The sequence below is a fragment of the Neovison vison genome, chromosome 3 (genome assembly GCF_020171115.1).
Source record: "Neovison vison isolate M4711 chromosome 3, ASM_NN_V1, whole genome shotgun sequence".
Taxonomy (NCBI): Eukaryota; Metazoa; Chordata; class Mammalia; order Carnivora; family Mustelidae; genus Neogale; species Neogale vison.
Window position 1 is genome coordinate 177,069,656 of NC_058093.1, and position 24,831 is coordinate 177,094,486.

At 37.7% G+C, this 24,831-nt stretch overlaps 1 protein-coding gene across 3 annotated transcripts in view; it reads right to left on the reverse strand.

The window, feature by feature from the left end:
* Positions 1-24,831, reverse strand: part of DLGAP1 (DLG associated protein 1) — an 881,241-nt gene that overhangs the window by 686,867 nt on the left and 169,543 nt on the right. The window lies entirely within an intron of this gene.

Sequence of the window (24,831 nt, forward strand, 5' to 3'; positions counted from 1 at the left end):
AAGCTTTAAGTACTAAAACTGTAGAAATCATTAAAAAAAAGTATACTCCTTAAAAAAACAGTGTGCTACAGAGACAACTGGACTATACTTGCTCAATAAAGCAAGGCTTCCTTGGCAGCATGAAGACACAAAGAAATGAGTCTTGACCAAAAGAAAGAATGAGGATGGCAAGAAAGGAGGAGCAGAAATGCAATGTGTGGGTCCTTTCCCCAGGACAGAGTGGGTAGGAAGAGCACTCTTAAAGCTCCCACAAGGTGCTGTTGGGCATTGACCAGCTAACAGAGAAGAAATAACATACTGCCAAGGACCCTGATTGTGTATGTACTTATTCTTCAAGGAAAGAAGCCTGCAGAAAGCAGAGTAGAGGGTTTGGTCGTGTTGACACTTCAAAAACCTTGTAAGTGTATGCTACTGAACTGCCAGCATAAGAAGGGTGTCCTGATCCATAATAAGAAAATGAAAGAAACATTGAGCAAAACATCCAAGTAGTATGTGGGATGCCAAAGTCATCAACATGGCAAGAGGGACCCTTATCTGACTTAGGAGCTAGAGGAGGGCACTCAGCTAAAGTCTCTTTGGTTGGCAAAATAGAGTCTGATGTCAAGCTGTTAGGTTGTTAAACCTGCAACTTGGAGTTTGCCATACATTGACGTATAGAGCCCGTTCCTTGGCAACATCTCGCTACATTGTTAGAGTTTAACATGGAAACGGCTGCATTTCAGAATTGTTAAAACAGAACTTGCTTTAAAACCATATTCATCAAAGAAACTTGACAGTCAAATCATTTGCTTCTTTCAATGAACTGTCTCCCAGAATATTTATATACTCTAGTTTAAAGACCCAAAGCTCTATTACTCTCCTTGATTGATTTACTTTCAGGATTTTGTGTTACTGAGATACCTGCTGGCTTCCCTCCCTCCAGAAGATAAACTAATCCAGCAATAGGTAAACCCTTAGGAATTAATATGATTGTCAACATGAAAGGGAATTATAGCAAATTATAAATCAGCCACTTCGTTTTCCATTTCCTTATTAAGCAATTATTATGGAATGTGACAGGAGCTATACATATATTAAAAAAAAAAAAACTGTCAAGGTCTGTCAGCTAAATGAGAGGATCCCCCCCCCCACTGGAGAAGCACATGACTCACCCAATCCATGTTATCGCCCCAAATTCAGGGCTAGGATTAGCCTTGAGAATGTTCTCCAGAAGAGTTAAATATATATTTAGACAAAATGAAGACTCCATTTTCATTTTTTTTCTTTTTTTAAACAATTTATTTATCTGAGAGAGAAAGAGAGAGCACACATGAGCGAGAGGAGATGGGTAGAGGGAGAGGGAGAAGCAGACTCCCTGCTCAGCAAGGAGCCCAAAATGGGGCTTGACCCCAGGATCCCGAGATTATGACCTGAGCTGAAGGCAGATGCTTAACGGACTGAGCCACCCAGATGCCCTAAAGGCTTCCATTTTCAAAATAACTGTCAAGATTATCTGTTGATAGATTACTCTGTCTAAGGATTCCATTTTCGAAGGACTAGATAGATTCACATTATTTTATATTTCAATCCTTGGCCAGAAAGACTTATCAACCATGACTTCTTCCTTTTCTTCTCCAAAGGGAAGAATAATGTGAATACCAAAATTAAGTGGGAAAACTGAAAATAATATATATGTATATTAAAAATGTATATGTCTATTAAAACATAATATATGTATATATTAAATATATCTATATGTAAAATAATATATATTAATATATATTAAAATAATATACATGTATATTAAAACATATATGTGTATTAAAGCAACTGAATTATAATGTCACTTGAAAAAATTAATAAAATTTAATTGGCTTCATTTGAATAATTTCCCAACTGATACTTCATTACAGCAATACCTCTATTATCCTACTGCATACTCTGAAATGAAAATGATCACAGAACGAACAGAATGCAGGTGTGGAGGATGCTTTCTATTTTATGTGATAAATTGTCTGTTACTTTGTATACTTTGTAGTCTATAATGTTAAGGACAAGAACTCTTGAAAATGAAAACCATTCCATATAATAAAGAGGACATGGATCTTAAAAATCAAGGAATGAGTACATATAAATTTAGGGTCATGTAAGTTGAAAACAAGGATCATTTATTTTATGGTTAAATATTTAATAATGTCTCTACCTTTGTCTGAAACAGGAAAGAAAACAAAGGAGCATGATCTTCTTTAGGGGCATGTGTTTCAGTTTATTTTGTTATGTATGGACTTATGAAGTCCATATGAGGTTAAAACACTTGTTACTTAATACTCATTTCTACTGTTACGCTGAAAATAAAAAATTTAAAAAACAACTCATATTTCTAAATAAATGTTACATATATATTTTATGTGGGGCAAGATGAGTGAGAATCTTTCTCATTCCTTTTACAAAGCACCCAATTCTTAGGAACAAATAGATCTATGCTGCTTTGCCCCAAGATGACAAAGCATGCTTATCAGATAGGTTAATGGCAAAAAGCAAAATCTGTGATTATACAGGACACATAGATTGGATTCCAATGATCTCATCAAGAAGATAAGGCATGGTGGGTTGGATAAAATTTAATAATGCAGAGAAATGCACAAAGGTTAAATAAAATAAAAAGACATCAAGAAAGGATTAGAAAGTCCTACCTACAAAGCAGGCCATCTGAAAAAGACCTAGCATTTTAATTGGCTACACACTCAAATGAATCAACAGTATGACATGGGTAACCAAAAAATTAATGCAAACAGGTTGTGGTAATGGGATTAGAGTACACACACACACACACACACACACAAACAAACAAAAAAAACCATGAATTTCTCTATACTCTGATTTTGTTAGGAAACAACCAGAATGTTCAGTTCAGTTTCGGGCTCCCCATTTCGAGTAGTACATAGTATCTAGGAGATGTTTCACAATGCCCGTGATGGGAACAGGACTGAAAATATATCCTAGACAATGAGGGGTCAAGGGATTAGCTGCTTTGCTTGAAAAGAAGTCAAATTAAGTAAAAGAGGATAGTTGTGCATGTGTGTCCCTGTACTTCTCTTGATAACCACCTGTCACAACCAGAAAGTGAACACACACAGTCCTCATGGCCTTCAATGGCTTGGCTTCAACCACCCTTCCAGGCTACAGTGTGTTCTCTGCTTTAATCTATATACTCCTGCATCATGGAGTTTCCTCTGTTGTTCTGACACCATGACGTCTCCTTGCTCTTTTGTTTCTATCCTCTTCTTAAAGGGTCCTGTCACCTCTGCTTTCCTCCATCAGGGGTAAATCTTCCTCATCTTTAAGACTCAGCTCAAACGGATTTATTCCAGAAAACATTTTGTGACCCACCTCCTCTCTTTTGCACCTCCCTGGCCCATCCAAAATTCTTCTTGTGTAATCTTGAGGCATCCTTTGCATATTTTGTAATATATGTTTAATTTAAGTGACTTGGTCTCTTGCAGCAGGTGAATTAGGAAAAAGAGAGTCTATCTAATTGCTAGTGGCTATGAACAGACTTTTACTAAATTGACCTGAATGTCCATTGTGTTAGAAGCTGAATGAACAAGGATACATTGAATAAATATATACTGAACTCCTATTAAGGGCTAAGCAGTGAAGCAGTGTGCTAAGTTATCCAATACTAAGAAGAAATAAGTGGGCAGAAACTCGTCTCAGTAATGGAACAACTTTCTAGTAACTAGATCTGCTTACAATTAGAATGGAATGAATAAAGACGTTTGTCCACCATTATTACAAATACCAATGACGCTAACTAATGACTAGGGAGGATGTATTAGATCATTAAGTACTGTCTAAGATCCCTTCCAACATTAAGATTCTATTTTCTCTTCTCTTCTAGCTCTTTTCCTTGCCCTAGGTGAGAAAAACGTATCCATTTTTATCTTTAAGTTACACATCAATAGCTATGTAGTTCTGCATTTAGTTAAAATTCAAGCAATTCCAAGAAAGTTTTTGCGCAGACTAGCAGCACACAGCCAGAAAAACTGTGAAAATGTGAGCTGGTCCTCAGCCCTTCTCCTTTCCTTAACTATTGAAGTGAAAGTATTTCCTGTGCATTCTCTGTGTTCATGTGTGCACACGTGCAATTGCACAGACATGAGGGTGTATATTTACGTAATTGGGTTCTATTAACAGAAATTAATGAAGAGAAAACACTGAATACTCACACTGTAGTCTTGCAATATCATGGAACAGTGACCCCACTTAAGAACAAAAGTAATGAATGCATTTTATACTAAGCACAGCAAAATTGACTAATTGTTAGCATTTAACAGCATGCAAGGTAACAAGAATAAAACTGTTCAAATGAGCTACTGATCCAGGGTGCAGACAAGAAAAGGAATAGATTTTAAAAGTCTCACAGACACAGCAATATGAAGGCAATGTGTGGGCAGCCCAGTAGAGTGGTTAAGAAGCGAGCGTTCTGTCCCTAGCTTCCTGGGGCTAGGACTGGTAATCTGTTCCTGCTTGTTCCTGGACAACTTACTTCAGTTCAGTGTGCCTCAGTTCCTGTATCTGTAAAATGAGGACAGTGTCACTTGCCTAACAGATCTGTGAGGAACACTGGAAGAGATGTGCCCTTGAAGTGCTCAGACCAGCGTTGGCTCACAGTTACGTATGCACAAATATTAACTGGAGTAATTATACCAGGGCACAATTTCATACCAACTGGCTCCAAAGTTATCAATAAAAAGGAAATTGTTAATAATTAATAGCTTTTATCTGCAAGGCTGGATATAAAGGCTATGGAATCATGATTGGTAGACATCCGGGAAATTTCCTTCCTTCCCATCAAGCTTTTCGTTCCCAGGGCAAGTACCTACCTCACAGCATTGTCAAGATAATTGAATGAATTAATAATGACAGAGTTCAGCTGCTATCATTATTATTATTCCCACTTATCAAAGCTGTAAGAGAAACATATTTAATATTGTACATAAAGCCAATCTTCTTCATCTCCACCACATGTCAGTAACTAAGTTGACTGCATGATGGTTGTTAAAGATGAATTATTTTCTTTCTTTTTTTAAATTGTGAAAGGGTTTTATTTTTTGGATTTTAAAGCAGCAAGTTATTTTTAAAAATTTTTACTTGAGTATATTACATTAGTTTCTGATATACAACATAGTGATTCAGCCTGTCTGTAGTTATGCTGTAGTTATGCTGTGCTCACCAAAAGTGTGGCTGCCTTCTGTCCTCATACAACACAATTACAATTACACTGACTACCATTGACTTCCATTAATGGAAGCCTGTACCTCCCACTCTCCTTCACCCATTTTGCCCACCCTTCTTATCCTCCCCTCTGGCAAACATCAGTTTGGTCTTTGTATTTATAGGTCTGATTCTGCTTTTGGTTTTTTAGAGTCCACATACAAGTGAAAGCATACAGTTTTTGTCTTTCTCAGTCAGACTTACTTTACTTAGCATAATATCCTCTAGACTCACCCATGTTGCTGCAGTGGGAAGACCTCATCTTTTGTATGGCTGCGTAATATTCCACTAATATGTGTGTATGTGTATCTCACATCTCCTTATCGTTATAAGAGATGTGAGGTACACATGGACATTTAGGTTGTTAGGATAAACTGTTTCCGAATGGAGAAGAATAATGCCTAGTAACTCCCAGAGCTGTAGGGAAAAGTGAAAGGCCTCAAATAGTCCAAGGTAGACTTCAGGTTAAGCACAGGGGAACTGGAAAAGTGTTAATACAAATGGAAGCAAGTAACTCAAACAGGTGATGGACTGTCCTCCTGAAGGGAACAGGTATGGACTAGTCTGGGTGGTCATTTCTTGCACTTAAAGAAAATTAGTAGCTATGGGAGGTGGAATAAAACCTCCAAAGGTGCCCAGGTCCTCAGGCCCAGAACCTGTTGACTACATTGCATTACATGGCAAAGGCAAATTAAGGTTGCAAACAGAATTAAACCTATTAATTAGCTGATATTAACATATCAGGGAGATTATCCTGGGTGATCTAGTGTGAGCGAGTGTAATCACAAGGGTCCTGAAAAGTGGAAGAGAAAGGCAGAAGACTATCAAGAGAGATGGCAGCATGCCAAGAACTCAGCCAGCCACCACAGGCTTTATGGAAGGAGGACGGGGTCGCCAGCAAAGCTGTGAGGGCAGCCTCTAGAAAACTGGAAAAGGCATGGAAATGGATTCTCCCTTACTGCTTCCACAAAGGTGTGAAGCCCTGCTGACACTTCTATTTTAGCCCAACGAGACTCACATCAGACTTCCAGTCTTTTGAACTGCATGATACTTTGTGTTGCCACTAAGTTTGTGGTAATTTATTATAGTAAACACAGAAAAGGAACAGAGCAGGCATCTTTTTGCATTGCTTTTAATTATCTGATATGCAATTACACCTTACTGGAGGATTAGTAGTCTTTCTTTAGTGTGCATTCTTGTTAAAAATTATTTTAAGTATTATATTTAAATAATGCTTAAATATTAAATAAAGTGCAAAACTAAAGACAGACAAAGATTCTGTAAATGGTTCTGAAATTTGACCGACTGCAAAATGCATGGCTAAAGAAGATAAAGTTTTAGATGAAAAATACTTTCATTTCCATTGGAATTCTAAGTTCAATAAAGGCAGGATCGTTGCTGATCTTCCTCGTTTTATCTTGGTACCTGGTGCCTTGAACTTAAATATTTACAAATCAATCAATCATGGTTTATCTCAACATGTCCTATGACAATGATTTGCTACCATATTTGGAAGGTGTTCTTTGTACACTACATTTCATATTCTTTTAATGATTTGTTTCCTCTAAATAGACTGTAGCTACTTCACAACATTCAACTACATAAACCACAGAAAATGATTTACAAATAAAATAACTACTTACTAAAAATAGCATGGTTAATATTGAATCAATTATGATGCTACAGCCTAGATGTTTGCATTTGTGTCTGCCCCAAATTCCTATGGTGCAACGTTATCCCCAGTGTTATGGTATTAGGAGGGAAAGCTTTTGGAAGGTGATAAGGTCATGACGGTAGAGCTTTCATGAATCAAATTTGTCCCCTTTTAAGAGAAACCCCACAGAGCTCTCTTGCCTCCATATGAGGACACCGTGGGAAGATGGCTGCCACTGAACTAGACAGCGGGTCCTCACCAGGCATGATATTGGCTAACATCCTACCCTTGGATTTCTGAATCTCCACAGCTATTGAGAGAGAAGTTTGGGTGGGTGTTTTTAAGCCACTCTGTCTATGGTCCTATTGTTGCAGAACTGCCTAAGACATAGTACATCATAATGAAAGTGAACACTCATTTACAAAGCAAAGTTTCTCCAAGCAGCACACACGAAGATGTTTTCCCACAACTTCTTATAAATGGGTCATAGATGCCTTGTTAAATCACTTTCTGGAGGGCCATGGTTATTGTAGGCAAAATGAATTATAAAGTGGAAAATCCATAAAGTTTGTCTGGCAGATTCTTGTGTTTTCAGGAAAAGCTGTGAGGATTCTCTGGAGCCAGGGAAATCCTAGTACATTGAACTAAAAATAGAGGAAAAAAGAAGAGGTGGGGAGTACATCCACATGCTGAAATCATTCCAGGGCAATCGTCTGTTTTCTCATTTCCATTCTCAGAGCCCCTCTATGCCATCACATGTCTGTACTCCACAATGAGCTCGTATTTTGAGATCCAGTCCAACAAATGGAAGGAAGCCCAATTTCAATGTTTCCCGGGGAGGACTGTATAAGCCTTGCTCTTGGTCCTAGATGTTCTCCCTCTCAGAAGCTAGATTACTGCCTTTGCATTGGTAACTGGTTCCTAAGACTCATTTCCCACCTGCGTTTACACTTCACCTCAGCATCTACTTCTACCTTGCCCCTGCCTCCCCCAAGTCTGGACTTCTGCCCATGTTGTCTGCCACCTGCCTGCTCATAATCCCTGCCTTGAGCCAAACCCCAGTATGACTCATTTCTTTCACTTGCTCTTTTTCCTTCAACTCTTAGAAGTGAAGAGCAGAAATATATAGGGAAATGTAGGCCAATCTGCTAAATCTAGATTCAATTATGTTAGTCCTTGGGGACCTTGAGCTGAATTAAGAGAACCTAAGGTTCTTCGTCTTCCCAACTGCTTCTGGAAGCTCACCTCCAGCACAGGCAAGCTGGAAGCTACAGGAAGGCAGCAGATGGTAGGGTTTTCTCCAGGTTCACCAGCTGTGATCATGGCCCTAGGTAAAACCATGAAGAGGCCAAAATTTGTCTATGGAATCTTCCAATCTCACCTTTGAATTTCCCTTTGAGCTTTTCACTTGCTTTCCAAAACTCTCCTGGGTATGCAATAAATACCTCCATAGAAATACTCACATTCCTCTTCCTTCTCCCTCTGCCTCAGTTAAGACTCTCTCTTAAAGAGTAAAGATGCTTGCAAAGCCTCAAACCAGTTAGTAGAATCAATACTCAATTGTTCTGTATATGGAACTCTCCTGTGACAGCTCCTGTGACATAAAGGCTATCTTGGAAGCTCGCTACCACAAATGTTTGTTCAACTTCTGACAAGATGATTACCACCTCTATAGGGCAGTCTGTTCCATTTTTGTACAGATAAAACTGTTAGACGAATACTTCAGAGACCAAAATTCACCTTCCTAAGAGCTGGAGAGACAGAAGTAAGTATAATTCACTTGTTAATTGCTTATAAACATATATAATTATTATAATCATAATATAGAATATATATCACAATTATAATATATAATTATATATTAAAACTATTATTCATATGATTAATTATATGATAATTATATATAATTATTAGAATACAAAGTTTTAATTTGCTGGTTTTGAAACTCTTAGAAGGGAACATAGAATTTTTAGATCATTTTATTCTATTTTTTAAAGACTTACTTATTTGGGAGAGGATCTCAAAGAGATTCTGTGTAGATCATGGAGCTATTAAGGGACTCTGAGATGAACCTGAGATCATGACACAAGCTGAAATCAAGAGTTGGGGCAGCTCAACTGACTGAGCCACCCAAATGCCCTGAATAATTCTATTTAGCATGGCTAAATAGAAAATATACCAGGGAAGATGATATAACTAATGAAGGAGAGAGACAGATGGATGTACAGAGGAGTAAATCCTTATTTGATGCTGAACTGGGTGTTAGGATAAAAATTTAGCCCACTAGGCTTGCCACACTGACCACAGTTCACCTCTCCCCCTTTCTCTTCTCACAGTATGGGTTAACCTTCTAATTCTAGTGTTAGCAGTAATGGTTGGAGTCAGATTCATTCTCCTGTGCTGGGAGTACAGTTCCATCTCCATTTGTACCCAAATATGGCAAAATTGTTTAGTATCTGTTAGTATTTTTGAGATATTAAATATTAAGACAATTATTAAGAAATTAAACATTAGAGAGATCACTGAAAAATAAGATCATGATACAAGTAATGATTTTTAAAGAGTTCTTTCATTAGTGTTGGATTATATGAATTTTTTGTCTTGCTTAGTGATTGCCAGTTATTTGGAGATAATTTGAACAAGGTTTTCAGCAGTGCTAAAAACATATTAGATTGATAAATGATTAAAAATTGGTAAATTGGAGTAGTCATAATAAATATTAACGATTATAATATTAGTAAATTCTTTTTATAAGTCTATTGCTAATATACTGCATAGTAAATTGCAGTCAGATACCTTACTAAAGGTATCCAAGAAATACCAGCTTGACCTTTCCACATGCCTATTTAATTTTCATGTGATATTAACTATCATGTGAACACGTTGATAGTAGAAAAAATTTCCTTTTGGGAAACAAAATGCCATTCATTAGCAGTTGCACTACTGGGTATTTACCCCAAAGATATAGATGTAGTGAAGAGATGGGCCATAGGTACCCCAATGCTCATAGCAGCAGTGTCCACAATAGCCAAACTGTGGAAAGAGCCGAGATGCCCTTCAACAGATGAATGGATAAAGATGTGGTCTATATACACAACAGAATATTACTCAGCCATCAGAAAGGATGAATACCAAACTTTTGTATCAACATGGATGGGACTAGAGGAGACAATGCTGAGTGAAATAAGTCAAGCAGAGAAAGTCAATTATCATACGGTTTCACTTACTTGTGGAGCATAAGGAATAACATGGAGGACATTAGGAGAAGGAAAGGAAAAGTGAAGGGAGGGGGAATCGGAGGGGCATATGAACCATGAGAGACTGTGAACTCTGAGAAACAAACTGAGGGTTTTAGAGGGGAGGAGGGTAGGGAGATGGGTGAGCCTAATGGTAGATGTTAAGGAGGGCACATATTGCATGGAGCACTGGGTGTTGTACATAAACAATGAATCTTGGTACACTGTATCAAAAACTAATGATGTATTTTATGGTAACTAACATAACACAATAAATTTTTTTAAAAAAATGCCATTCATGTTCTAGTATTTTATTTTCACCCAGAAATAGAAACATTAGAACAGAGCATTGACAAAGTCTAGAATTACTGCCTCAATTATGAAGGAAAAATGCCAAGTTAGAAGTCAAGGTATTAACATCAGGGATATTCTACAAAAGCATTCATCTATCTGGAACATTCTAGGTTTAAGCTCGAGGACCAGATGGAAAACCTGGCTTCTGAAATAATCATATTCTGAACTTCTATTTAAATTGTTTCTAATGTTTTCTTTCCAGCTCTTCCTTTGAAATTTTGGCTTCCCTATTGCAGCTAATTTCATGTTAGCAAGATCATGATTAAGATACAAATATGTTATTCATGATAGAACCCTTCACATCTTATGATACAATTTTAACTGCTCAAAAGCTCTGTGTTAAAATTTAGTCTTAGACAAAAAGGTCAAAATTTCTCTCACCAGTGGACCCAGATGTCACTCAGTGACAGTTTTTGCACTGGGACATGCTGCTGTATTGAATCAGTTTTGCAGATGGGACACGCTGCTGTATTGAACAAGCATTACTGAGTGACTAATGCTGGACAGATCCATTAACATGCGGCACCTCTCCTGGTAGACCATTTGCAGTGATTATTTCTTTTTGTCCTCTTCATGGCTACAGCCTAGGTGAAGTAAGATGCAAGGCAAAACCTCATTCTGCTAGTATTCTGGAGACATCTGGAGGGACACATCTATTCTCAGGAATGGTTTCCTCCTTGAATCGCCAGTATTGTGTGTGTGTCTCAACATCTCAAACAGCACCGTTTCAAGGGAGTACAACATATGTAACATAGGATAAATGATCTGAAATTTACAACTACAGGAAAGGGGCACCTGGGTGGCTCAGTGGGTTAAGCCTCTGCCTTCGGCTCAGGTCATGATCCCAGATCAAGCCCTGCATCGGGCTCTCTGCTTGGCAGGGAGCCTGCTTCCTCCTCTCTCTCTGCCTGCCTATCTGCCCACTTGTGATCTCTATCTGTTAAATAAATATTTTTTAAAAATCTTTAAAACTGTAGGGAAGGGACGCCTTGGTCGCTCAGTCAGTTAAATATCTGCCTTCAGCTCAGGTCATGATCCCAGGATTCTGGGATTGAGTCCTGCATCCTTGCTCAGCGGGGAGCCTGCTTCTCCCTCTGCCTGCCACTCCTCTTGCTTATGCTTTTTCTCTGACAAATAAACAAACAAAATCTTAAAAAAAAAAAAACCTTCAGGGAATATTTTTTATAACAATGAATCTTGTGATAAATCAATATTCTACCAAAATGGAATATTTTGGTAGTTTTATCACACAAAAGTAACATTTTTAAAAAGATGTTATTTATTTATTTGAGAGAGAGAGAGAGGATGATCAGGGGAAGGGCAGAGAAAGAAGGACAGGGAGAAGCAGACGATGTGGGGCTCAATCCTAGGAACCCGGGATCACGACCTGAGCTGAAGTCAGATACTTAATGACTGAGCCACCCAGTTGCCCCACAAAATTAACACTTTTTTAAAGATTTGTAATAGGTTTTTCTTCAGAGGAGTTCTTACTGAAAATGAAGGACAAAGGGAATCAGTATTTTTCCTTGCTAATAAAAGAAATACCTTTCAGATTATTTGTTACATTTGGAAAATGGAAACTCCTCACTCTGCCTGCCTACTTCCCCCAAACTGAGCTTGGAAACTCTCTGAGGAGAATTCAGTGGCTAGTAGTAGTTGGCTAGGGTTTTTTATTCAGTCATCAGATGTTTTATTTGTAAGTTTACTTTCCAAAAGTAAAGTTCCGAGAACAGTTTTCTGTAGAATGGTTGTCAGGCATTTAATTCGGTTGGTCTCAGATGTTGTCCTCAGATGTTGACTTAGACCTTAAAGTTTTCACAGTGAATAACTCTCCTTATTCGCCATGTCCTTTTACTGTTTGATCTGATCCCTCTAACATTTATGAAGTAACAGTTTTTATAAGAGAATCTTCCCTTCCCTGTGGATTATTTTCTTAAGCACAGACACAGGGTTTCAGAGGCAGCGCTCTTCCTGACTCATTCCAGAAGGTATAAAAACTAGCTGTCTCCAAACTCCATCCATTAACTGGGGATCTTCCCAATTTAGAAAGTGATCTGAGATTCCTGGGGTATGGTAAGATTTTTATTCATTTAGAACAGAACTTCTCCAAACTAGTTGCATATTAGAATCATTTGGAAAAATTTTACAAAAAACTCAAGCCCTGAGGTGCCTATGTGGCTCAGTTGTTAAGCATCTGCCTTTGGCTCTGGTCATGATCTTGGGGTCCTGGGATCAAGCCCTGAGTCAGGCTCCCTTATCAGTGGGAAGCCTGCTTCTGCCTTTCTGACTCCCCCTGCTTGCGTTCCCTCTCTTGGTGTCTCTCTCTCTCTGTCAAATAAATAAAGTGTTTTTAAAAAAGAAAGAAAAGAAAGAAAGAAAGAAAAAGAATGAACTCAAGCCCTGACCCAATGCTTAGAGATCCTGATTTAATTGGTCTGGAGTCGGGAAGGGGGTGGGCAGTATTTTAAAGCCCCCCAGGTGTTTCTAATATGCAGCCATAGTTGCAAACTTCAAGCAAAAATGAGATTTACAAAGACATTACCATGGTGATCCTGCCTTTTAAAATAGTATATAATTTCACATATATCAGTTGATGGGAAATAAGGCAATCCTAGAGAAACACATCATTTATCTGCTACCCTTGGGGAACAATTATTACGAATGAAAGAATTCTACAGATAACAGAAATCTGGTGTTTCAATGCCGAGATAGTAAAAATTTAAACACTTTTGTTAGAAATCTTTTAAATAAATACTATGTAATTCCTTGGCCTGGAGAAAATGTACTAAATGTCCTTTGATATTTTCTTGATGGTTCAATGTCATCATTATAGACATCTATGGTTGTGCCATCTTATCTCTGTGATGTTTAGATACCTCCACTAAATGGTCCCAGTTTCAAAAGTTTGGGGAGTAATGATTCTTGTCATCCATCAGTCTCAATGATTACTTCTTTGTATCTTTAACTGGCTGACCTCACCTACCCATTTCCCTTTGCTTTTGCCCTTCCTGCTTCTAATCTAATAATGCCAGTATTGATTATGCTGAAATGGCTGAATGTAACTTGAGGAGACCTGAAAGCCTGAAAGACCAGGTAATCATGCTTATTAAATCAATACTTCAAAGATGCATGTAATTCATGGTCAGTAGGCTCTGCTGTAAGAACAGAGTGATGTCTGTTCTGCAAAGGAAAGCATGTGAACACTATGACCAATTTTCTCTTTGTAATTCCTTTTCATTCCTTTTTTTTTTCTTTTTATGTTTTATTTATTTGCAAGAGAAATAGAGCACAGGCTGGGGGAGTAGTAAGCAGAGGGAGAAGCAGTCTCCCCAGTGAGCAAGGAGCCTGATGTGGGACTCAATCCCAGGACCCTGGGATCATAACTTGAGCTAAAGGCAGCTGCTTAATGAACTGCACCCACCAGGCACCCCTGAAAAACTCTCACTTGTTAGCTTATATAAGGTTTCATCATCTGGAGTCTTTTAGACAGATCCACCAAAAAGTCACAATGTAGAGTGATTCAGTGCATTCTACATTTTTGTGTGGCTTGCATTAAAGCCAGTAGAGGTTTTTATATGTGAAATATATATGCAATATGACCTGACTCTATATCTTCACAAAATAGTATCCATGTGGTAAAATTCTTTATAAACATACAGAGAAATACAGCACCCACGGGCTATAGGGTTCTATTTAGTATCATTATATGTCCTGTGAAGTCATTTCATCTACAAAACATCTAAAAATGTTAAACTTAAGCAAATAACCCCACTTGGTTCCTCCCTCAGTACCCAAGTTGCTATTTGTAATTCAAGGCTACTCTTCTGCTATCAGTAGCCCAAGGTGTGATAGAACTCTATGGACAGGTTGGTACTCCTTCCAACAGCAAATGAGGTCAAGAGCGAGAGTGACACTGATTCAGTATACATAAAAGGGTTCCATGCTTATCCCAACACTTCTCCAAAGAAAGCATTTGGAGTGGGTTGAATTATGCCCAAAGAAGGATATGTTCACCTCTGGTACCTGTGAATGTGACCTCATTCACGGTTAGGGTCTTAGAGATATAATTAGTTATTATGAGATCGTATTGGATTGGGGTAGCCCCTAAATCCAGTGACTGATGTCCTTATAGATAACAGGATACACAGAGATGGGCATGTAATGACAAAAGCAGATGTTAAAGTTGCAAGGCAAGGAATATTAAGGATTGTCAAGAGCCACCAGAAGCTAGGAAGAGTGAAGAAAGCAAGAGAGACAGAGAGAGAGAGAGAGAGAGAGGTGCCAACACCTGCCAACAACTTGGGCTTGGATCTCTAGCCTCCAGAACAGTGAAAGAATATATTTTTGTTGTTCTAAGCCCCTCAGTTTGTGGCAATTTATTATATTAGTCCTGGGAAACTAATAAAGCACCAAAATGAGTATGTTCCATTCTAACAAGTTTGGGAGTAGAGAAAGAAAATGATCACTGGTTAACCTCTCACAATGTTGGGAAAGGATTTGATCTCTTAAACCACTCATTCCAACCCAGTTTGCCCCCTCTTGTCTCCCTAGTATCCACGAGTCTGTTCTTGGGGCTCACTTTTCTCGTTCCAGTCTTGGCTTGCCAGGAAGTCCCTACAACACTTGACCCAACACCACCAGTTATTACCTGACATATGTTCAGAAATAGAGCATCACAATCCTATCTGCAGACTATAGTTAGATTTTATGGTATCTTTTCCCCCCAGAAAAAGAAGTGCTTTAGTGATAATAAAATCTTATGTAAGTCTGACTGCAAATTCTGTATTTTACAATTTTAAATAAATATAAAGAGAAGTGCTACCAATAAACATTTTTAGTTTTCCCAGAATGGCCACTACTCAGGAAAAGACTGTCCACCATTGTGGGATGGAACACAAACTTTCCTCCAAGGCATACCTGGTTCTACACTGTATAAGAATATTCTTATAAGACAGTGGATCTTCTAGACAGTATTTATGCCCAAATTTCTGGCAACAACTATTAGAATATATTCCAATAGAAAAAAGTTAAAATTCAGTAGAGGCTTAGCTAAGACACTCACACATTTATGCAGTTGAACTGAGATTGGCCTTGAATTACCAGTTGGTCAATAGCATTGATTCACTACAAGGAATGTCTTTTGCAAGACCAAGTGGTCCTGACTGATCAGAGCATGGCAGGCCTTTATTAGCACACTGATTTGCTAACTGTTACACCACATGGATGGGGATTGGTAGACTTTCCTCTTTGTCTGTCTACTGATTAATTTTTTCCTCTTTATTCATTGGATTATCTTCTAAGGAAGGAAACCCAGACACATTAATTTTACCAATAGCCCCCAGTATAATATTAGGGTAGTTATCTTATTGGTTAAACTGAGATTTAAAGCTATTGTGATTTTGTGAGTCCAATCATCTATGCTAATCCCTGTTCTTATCACTTAAAAAAAAAACAGCTTTCTTAAAAGATAATTCAAATAACATGCAATTCACTCACTTAAATTGTACAATTCAGTGGTTTTTAGTGTGTCCAAAATATGTGCAACTGCCACTACCATCAATTTTAGGATATTTTCATCATTTCTTTAAAGACCTTGTACCCTTTGAGCTCACACCTTCCCTATCCCACCCTCCTCTCATCACTGTGCCTCCCAGCCCTAAGCAGCCATTTATCTTCTGTTTGTATAGATTTCTCTATTCTGAACATTTCATAGGAAGGAGCCATATAATGTATAGTCCATTCTGTCTGGCTTCCTTCATTTAGTGAAGTTTTTTTTAAAAAAGATTTTATTTATTTAACAGAATGAGAGAGAGATATCTTGCACAAACAGGGGGAGTGGCAGGCAGAGGGAGAGGGAGAAGCAGGCTTCCTGCTGAGCAGGGAACCTAATGCAGGGCTCGATTCCAGGACTCTGAGGTCATGACCTGAGCCAAAGGCAGATACTTAACCAACTGAGCCACTCCCACACCCCATTTAGCATAATGTTTATAAAGTTCAGACATGGTACAGTATCATGTAGCAGTGGTTTGCTCTTTTTCATTGCCAACTAATATTTTCTTTTATAGATAGGACTCATTTTGTTCTTTATCCACTTGTCAGCTAACCAACATGAGTTTTTCTACCTTTTGGCTCTAAGAAATAATGCCACTATAAACATTAAGTGTGCAAATTTTTGTATGGACATATGTTTTCACCTCTCTTAGATACATAAATAGAGTAAACTAAGTGGGTCAGATGTTTAATCATTTGAGGGACTGTCAGACTAATTTCCAAAGCAGCTTTACCATTTTAGATTCCCACAATTTGTTTATGAGGGTTTAGATTTCTCTAGATCCTAGCTAATGCTTGTTGTTATCTGACTTGTAATGTTATGTACCAACATCCTAGCAGATGGGAAGTCATATCTCATTACACTTTTCATTTACATTTCCCTGATGACTAATGGTATTAAGCATCTTTTCATGTGCTTATTGCCCATTTATACACCTGCCTTGGAAATATCCGTTGTCCAATTTTAGTTGGATGATCTTTTTATTTACTGAGTTGTAAGAATTCTTTATATTCCTAGGTATAAGCCCTTTATCAAATATATGATTTGCAATTTTTTTTCTAGCCTACAGTTTGTCTTTTCACTTAATTTATGGTGTCCTTTGGGTGGATGAAAAAGATGGTGGAAGAGTAGGGAACCCTATTTCAACTGGCCCCCTGAATTGAACTAGATATCTACGAGACCATTCTTAACACCCACGGAATCAGCCTGAGGTGTAAGAAGATCTCCACAAAGAGAATCTCTCCAGTGGTTGGTCGAGAGATATGCAGTGGGGAGCCGTGATTCTGCAGACAGATATCAGAAGATAAATGGAAACATGAGGGTGCTGCCATAAGCACCTGAGCTGGGAAGTTGAAATATCACAAGAGCGTGCAAAGCCTCCCATGCTGGAGCCCGGGCACAGACTCACAGACCACTAGCTCGGGGAAAGGACTTTAGAGCAGCCCCCAAAACTGAGACCTGGGGCTTTGGAGGTACACGTGCAAACCAGGGGCAGCTGGTGGTTTTAGAAGCACAAAGGACAGAGATGTGCCCGCACCTGTAAGTGAGAGCTGGAAGTGCTGCTGTGGGACACATAACTCTACACTCTTCAGAGTGTAGGGATAAAGGAAACATTTCCCAATTCATGAAAACCATCCATGAAAAGCCACAGTGAATATCATTCTCAATGGGGAAGATCTGAGAGCCTTTCCCTGAAGATCAGGAACATGCAATCAGAGAAAGACAATTATCATATGATCTCCCTGATATGAGGAAGTTGAGAGGCAACATGGGGGGCTTGGGGGGTAAGGAAGGAAAAAATGAAACAAGATGCGATCGGGAAGGAGACAAACCATAAGAGACTCTTAATCTCACAAAACAAACTGAGGGTTGCGGGGGGGAGGGTAGGGGGTAGGGAGGGGTAGTTGGGTTATAGACATTGGGGAAACTATGTGCTATGGTGAGTGCTATGAAGTGTGTAAACCTGGCAATTCACAGACCTGTACCCCTGGGGCTAATAATACATTATATGTTAATAAAAAATTAAAAATTAAAAAAAAGATCAAGAACGTGACAAGGATGCCCACTCTCACCACTATCATTCAACAAAGTACTAGAAGTTCTAGCAACAGCAATCAGACAACAAAAAGAAATAAAAGGTATTCAAATTTGCAAAGAAGAAGTCAAACTCTCTTCGCAGGTGACACGATACTTTATGTGGAAAACCCAAAGGACTCCACCCCCAAATTACTAGAACTCATACAGCAATTCAGTAATGTGGCAGGATACAAAATCAACGCACAGAAATCAGTAGCTTTCCTATACCCTAACAAAGTAACTACAGAAAGAGAAATTAAGGAGTCGGTTTCACTTACAATAGTACCAAAAAACTTAAGATACCTTGGAATAAACCTAACCAAAAGGGTAAAGGATCTATACTCTAGAAACTATAGAACACTCATGAAAGAAACTGATGAAGACACAAAAAGATGGAAAAACATTCCATGTTCACAAATTGGAAGAATAAACATTCTTAAAATATTTATGCTGTCCAGAGCAATCTATACTTTCAATGCCATCCTGATCAAAATATCAATGGCATTTTTCAAAGTGCTGAAATAAACAATCCTAAAATTTGTATGGAACCAGAAAAGACCCCAAATTGCCAAGGGAATGTTAAAAAAGAAAAACAAAGTTGGGGGCATCCCATTGCCTGATTTTAAGCTGTATTATGGCACAAAAACAGACACACAGATCAGTGGAACAGAATGGAGAGCCCAGATATGGACCCTCAACTCCAGGATCAACTAATCTTTGGCAAAGCAGGAAAAAATATCCAATGGAAAAAAAAAGCCTTCAATAAATTGTGCTGGGAAAATTGGACAGCGATGTACAAAAGAATGAAACTCGACCATTCTCTCATACAATACACAAAGATAAAATCTAAATGGAAGAAAGACCTCAGTGTGAGACAGGAATCCATCAGAATCCTAGAGGAGAACATTGCCAGTAACCTCTTCAACACTGACCACAGCAACTTCTTTCAAAACACATCTCCAAGGCAAAGGAAACAAAAGTGAAAATGAACTTTTGGAACTTAAGATAAAAAGTTTCTGCACAACAAAGGAAACAGTCAACAAAACAAAGGGACAACCCAGGGAATGGGAGAAGATATTTGCAAATGACACCACAGATAAAGGGCTAGTCAAAGATCTATAAAAAGTATTCTCAAACTCAACCCCCCAAAAACAATCAAGTCAAAAAATGGGCAGAACACATGTAGAACATCAAGTCAAAAAATGGGCAGAACACAGACACTTCTTCAAAGAAGACATACAAATGACTAACAGATCCATGAAAAAATGTTCAGCATCATTAGCCATCAGTGAAATTCACATCAAAATCACGTTGAGATGCCACCTTACAAGAGAATGACAAAAATTTACAAGACAAGTAACAACAAATGCTGGAGAAGTTGTGGAGAATAGGGAACGTTCTTTCACTGTTGGTGGGATTTCAAGTTGGTGCAGCCACTTTGGAAAACAGTATGGAGTTCCTCAAAAATTTAAAAATATAGTCACCCTATATCCCACCAATTGCACTACCACTTACCCCAAAGATACAGATGCAGTGAAAAGAAGGGCCACATGTACCCCAATGTTCATAGCAACAATGTTCACAATAGCCAAACTGTGGAAGGAGTCGAGATGTCCTTCAACAGATGAATGGATAAAGATGTGGTCCATATATATAATGGACTATCACTCAGCCATCAGAAAGGATGAATACTGAATATTTGCATCATGGATGGAACTGGAGGAGATTATGCTAAGTGAGATAAGTAAAACAGAGAAAGACAATTATCATATGGTTTCACTTACTTGTGGAACATAAGGAATACCATGGAGGGCATTAGAAGAGGGAAGGGGAAAATGAAGGAGGGGAAATCAGAGCAGGAGATGAACCATGAGAGACTATGGACTCTAGGAATCAAACTGAGGGTTTGGGGAGGGGAGATGAGTGAGCCTGGTGATGGGTATTAAGAAAGGCATGTATTGCATGGAGCATTGGGTATTATATGCAAACAATGAATCATGAAACACTACATCAAAAACTAATGATGTACTGTATGGTAACAAACATAAAAAAATTATGGTGTTCTTTGAAGGACAAAGTATTTTAGTTTTGATAAAGTGTCATTTACCTATTTCTGTTGTTGTTGCAACTTTTTCCTGTAACATTGGAAATGTCATGTTTTTGATGTCATATCTAAGAATCCTTTGCCAAATCCAGTGTCATGACAATTTACTCTAATGTTTTCTTCTAGGAGTTTCAGTTTTAGCTTTTAAAATTTAGAATTATGATGCATTTTAATTATATATATGATATGAAATAAAGATCCTACCACATCCAATTTGTGGGTGTACAGTTATTCATAGGATTCTCTTACAATGTTTTTTATTTCTGTAAAGGTAGCAGTAACATCCTAATGTCATTTCTGATTTTAGCAATTTCAGCCTTTTCCCCTTCTTTTTAGGCATTATAGCTATAGGTCTGTCCATTTTGTTTATCTTTCAAACAACCAGCTTTTAGTTTATTTTTCTCTGTTGTTTTCTATTCTCTTTCCCTTAATTTCTGCTTGAATCTTAATTGTTTCATTTCTTCTCCCTCCTTGCTTTAGATTTCATTCATTCTTTATTTTCCCAGTATCTTGAAGTGGAAGGTTAGGTTATTGATTTAAACTCCTTTTTCCGTCTGAAGTTAGAATTTATAGCTACATATTTTCCATTAATGCATTATCTCCCTTCCACCAATTTTAATATGTTTTGTCTTCATTTTTATTCAAGTTAAACTATGTTCTAATTTTCCTTTTCATTTAAGATTTTATTTTTAAGCAATCTCTATGCCTGATGTGGGACTTGAACCCACAACCCCAAGATCAAGAGTCACATGTTCCACTGACTTAGCCATCCAGGCACCCCTCCTTTTCATTTCTTCTTTGGCTCATTGGTATTTAGAAATAGGTTATATAATTTCCATACATTTGTGAGTTCTCTAAATCTTTACTGCTATTGATTTCTCATTTCCATCAAGTTCAGAGAGCTTACTAAACATTATTTCTACCCTTTGAAATTACTGAGGTTTGATTTATGGCCTAGCTTATATTATCCTGGAAAATGTTCCATTTTCCTGTAACTTTGGAAAGTCCAAAAGTTACTTAACATTTTTCATGTAAATTAAAACATAAGTAATTTGAAAGTGATTATTGGGATATGAAAGAATCTTTGGAATTAAAATCGGGCTGTATTTATTCAAATTAAAAGGAAACTTTTAAAACTTTTAAAGGTAGACATAGACAACCCATTCTTGCAGGCTTCCTTTATTTTAAATCAGTGTAGGACCCAGCAAATGTTGCAATTCAATATAATCTTCATTCTTACAGCTATGACTCAGGAAACCTCAACTACTACTGAGTATTTAAACAGAGATCTCAGTGCCTAGCAAGCAGAAATGATAAAGTCAGTTCCTAACATGAACATTCCAAGATAAATTAGGTTCCACTGATCATTCAAGATGAACACATTGGAGTCATCCAACTGAGTAATAGTTCCAAAATTTAAGATAAATTTCTTCCAAAGAATTTGTCTGAAATAAGACTGACTTCTAATTTGGGCAGTTGGGGAATTCATCTGGAAAGATATAAGAAACCTATCTCTAAATGGTAGCAGATTATACTCAGTATTACAAATTGTGGATAGTAATAATGAGATAGAATCTAAATGCATTTTAAAGTCTTAAACCTTTCATTACTCCTATTAATGTGTCTGGCCCCCATAATTTCTCTAATGTTTTTGACCACTACGGTCAATTTGCTCATTCTACTCCAGTCACACAGGCCACATTGCTATTCCAGCAGCCCTCCCAACCTTCGCCCTGGGTGTTTCCTTTCCCAGGAATGCTCAGAGATCCACTTGGTGAATTTTGTCACTTCCTTCAACCTTTTCTCAAATGTTACTTTTTTTTTTAAGGTGTCAATGTCACCTTTTCAAAGAGGAGTATCTATTAAAAGTTCTATTTAAAATTTCAACCTGCCTCCATATGTGTCTTTACCCTGGAACTCTTAATCCCCTTATTCCTATAAATTTTCTATATTGCCTAGCATTTATAATTTTCTAGCAGACTCTATCATTTACTTCCATATTATATCTATTTTTATCTTTCTCCCCTTGCTGGAATGTAAATCCTAAGGAAGCAGGGATTTTAGCTGTTCTTGTTCTCTTGAATATCATTAAGTGCCAGAACAGTGGTCATTCTCACAAGAAATATTTACTGAGCATTTACTACATGCTACCCAGTGTACTAATCGAATTATTACATTGTGTGTAAAACATACCTGTTCTCTCTTCTGGTGGTCTTTAACTTTGAGTGGGGGAAATGGATATTAATCAATATTCACCCCTAACAAACTGCCAATTCAGATACATAAGTATTCTGAAGGATAAAAACAGTCCTATGGAAAGATGATGAAGAAACAACTTCTATATTTGGAGATAGAATTCATCGGTTAGGAAAGCCTTTGTTCAAATATCGGAAAATTATTTTTGAACTGAGATATGAACTATAAGTATGAGTATCCAGGGAAAGAGTGAAGAGGAGATTTTTACAAGGAAAGAGCATGTGCAAATATCCTGCAGGCCGTAGGAACACAGCAAGAGGAGTTCACGTGATTGCAGGAGGGTAGGAAGAACTTGCACAGTCAAGCCCTCTATGCTGTATGATGGCTTTGCTCATTATGTAGGACAAATGGGAACCATGGACAGGGGTTTTCTGGGAAGAGGATGGAAGGAGGGAAACATAACAGGTATGATCATAATTATGCTATCGTCAGATTATTTTGGTTATAGCTTGAGGAATTATCATGAGCTCTTGACCTTCTGGGATCAGTTCAGAGTTTCTAATTGTATGCAGAGGTTAAAAGAAATGGTAATGGTATTTTCCCATATTAAATTTCATGATACACGTGCAATATGTTTTACAGTATGATACTACCATAGGTAATTTTCAAATGCATAGCATTTAAAAATTTAAAAATGTGTTTTTAAATTTTATAGTTAGAGAAACTTGAGTAATAAATATCTGGCACCCTAAATTCTATGTGATACCTTAAACCTAAAAGTCAGACTTAAATAAGAAATACAATTCCTGTGTATCTGGTTACTGCTATGTATGGATGCATAAATATAAATACATCTATATTAAAGGAATGTGAATCTCAAGTTCATTATTAAATGTACATGAATATTGGCTACTGATTCATTTCATATTTCAGTTGATTATTAGACTTTAATGACTGTAGATTATAACTCAAGTATACATTTCCTTAGTAACTTGGTTCATGCTGATTTTTCAAAAAAGAGAAAGAGTTGAAATAAAATGTTGTCACCAGAATAGGAGGAGTGCTTTCCCTTCCCAAAGTAGTAGCCTTTTGATCATCTTCCTGTGCATGTAGGTGACATAGAGGATGGGAAAAACAGACACACTCCAACTGCAGATCATGAGCAGTGGAGATCTTCAGGATCCAATAATGCTATGAGTTTCTTCCATCAGAAAGAAGCTTAATAAATACATGGAATTACACGATGTTATTTAAAGCTTATTTACAGAACTCTTTCATTTTTATATGCAATCCCATTTCACAAAAGGGGAATTTATGTGTATATGTCTGAGTCTGTGTGTGTATATAAGCCAGCATGCACTGTTGAGCTGTAATTCCAGTTCTGATCACTTTAGGCTGTCATGTGACATTGAACCCAAGGTGAGCTAGTATTCAGAAAGTAAGAATAGTGGGTGTGGGTTGTATGTGAGGGGAGCTGTAGGTCACACGTTTCTTAAGGATATCTAGTAGATTAGTATGGGGACCACAGACTGTTTTGCATCTTAAAAGGAACATGCCCAGAAGTAGCTGTGTGTGTGTGTGTGTATAAATTGTAACTGCACTTGCTATAACTATCTTTTTGGGGGGTGATTTAGTGCAAATTATTTTTTGTGGGTGGTTATCACATATTACTGTAACCCAGACAGTTTCCAGAGTTACCACTGAGAAGGAACACAGCAGGGGTTGCACAAAGCTATTGTCTATCCTCACATTATGTATTTGGGCTGCTGAATTTTTATTTGCCCAAATAGCAAGAATATTGGCATTCAATCCTATTCTTCATGGAGTTTCAGTTGGTGGAAATAGAATTTCTGTCCTCACTTTGTTCCCACTCCTCTAAAAGCCTCTTTCACTACCTACTTTTTCTTACAAACCTACTGTGGCAGAACACTTTAATTAGGAGGCATGATAGTGGGAGACAGCTCTGTATTTTGGGAACTCCTGGACATGTCCACATTGATTCAGGAGAGAAAAAAGGCCCTCCCATACTTTTGGCTCTTTATTATTCTTTTGTTGTTGTTTAGTATTTGGCAGCAATGTTCTCAGCGCAGGTCTGTAGTTTTTAAAATCTGGTATGCTCCATCGGTTAAATATGCATATGGAAAGGCCATTTTTATATTGATATAGAACTTCTAATCTCAGAATGATCTTCTGAAGGAGTGTGATAATCCTCTTAAGCAAACAATAAGAAAAAACCCCTATCATCTCTTCTCCCCAAAACAAAAAGTATTACTTAATGGGGGACACCACTGTAACACCAGTATCCTTGATCAACACCTGCTGGCTCAAACGAGCTCGAATCCTACTTCAAGCCGTCTTGTATGAAGACAATGATGCTGTGAGCCGTAGTGACATGGGTAACAGT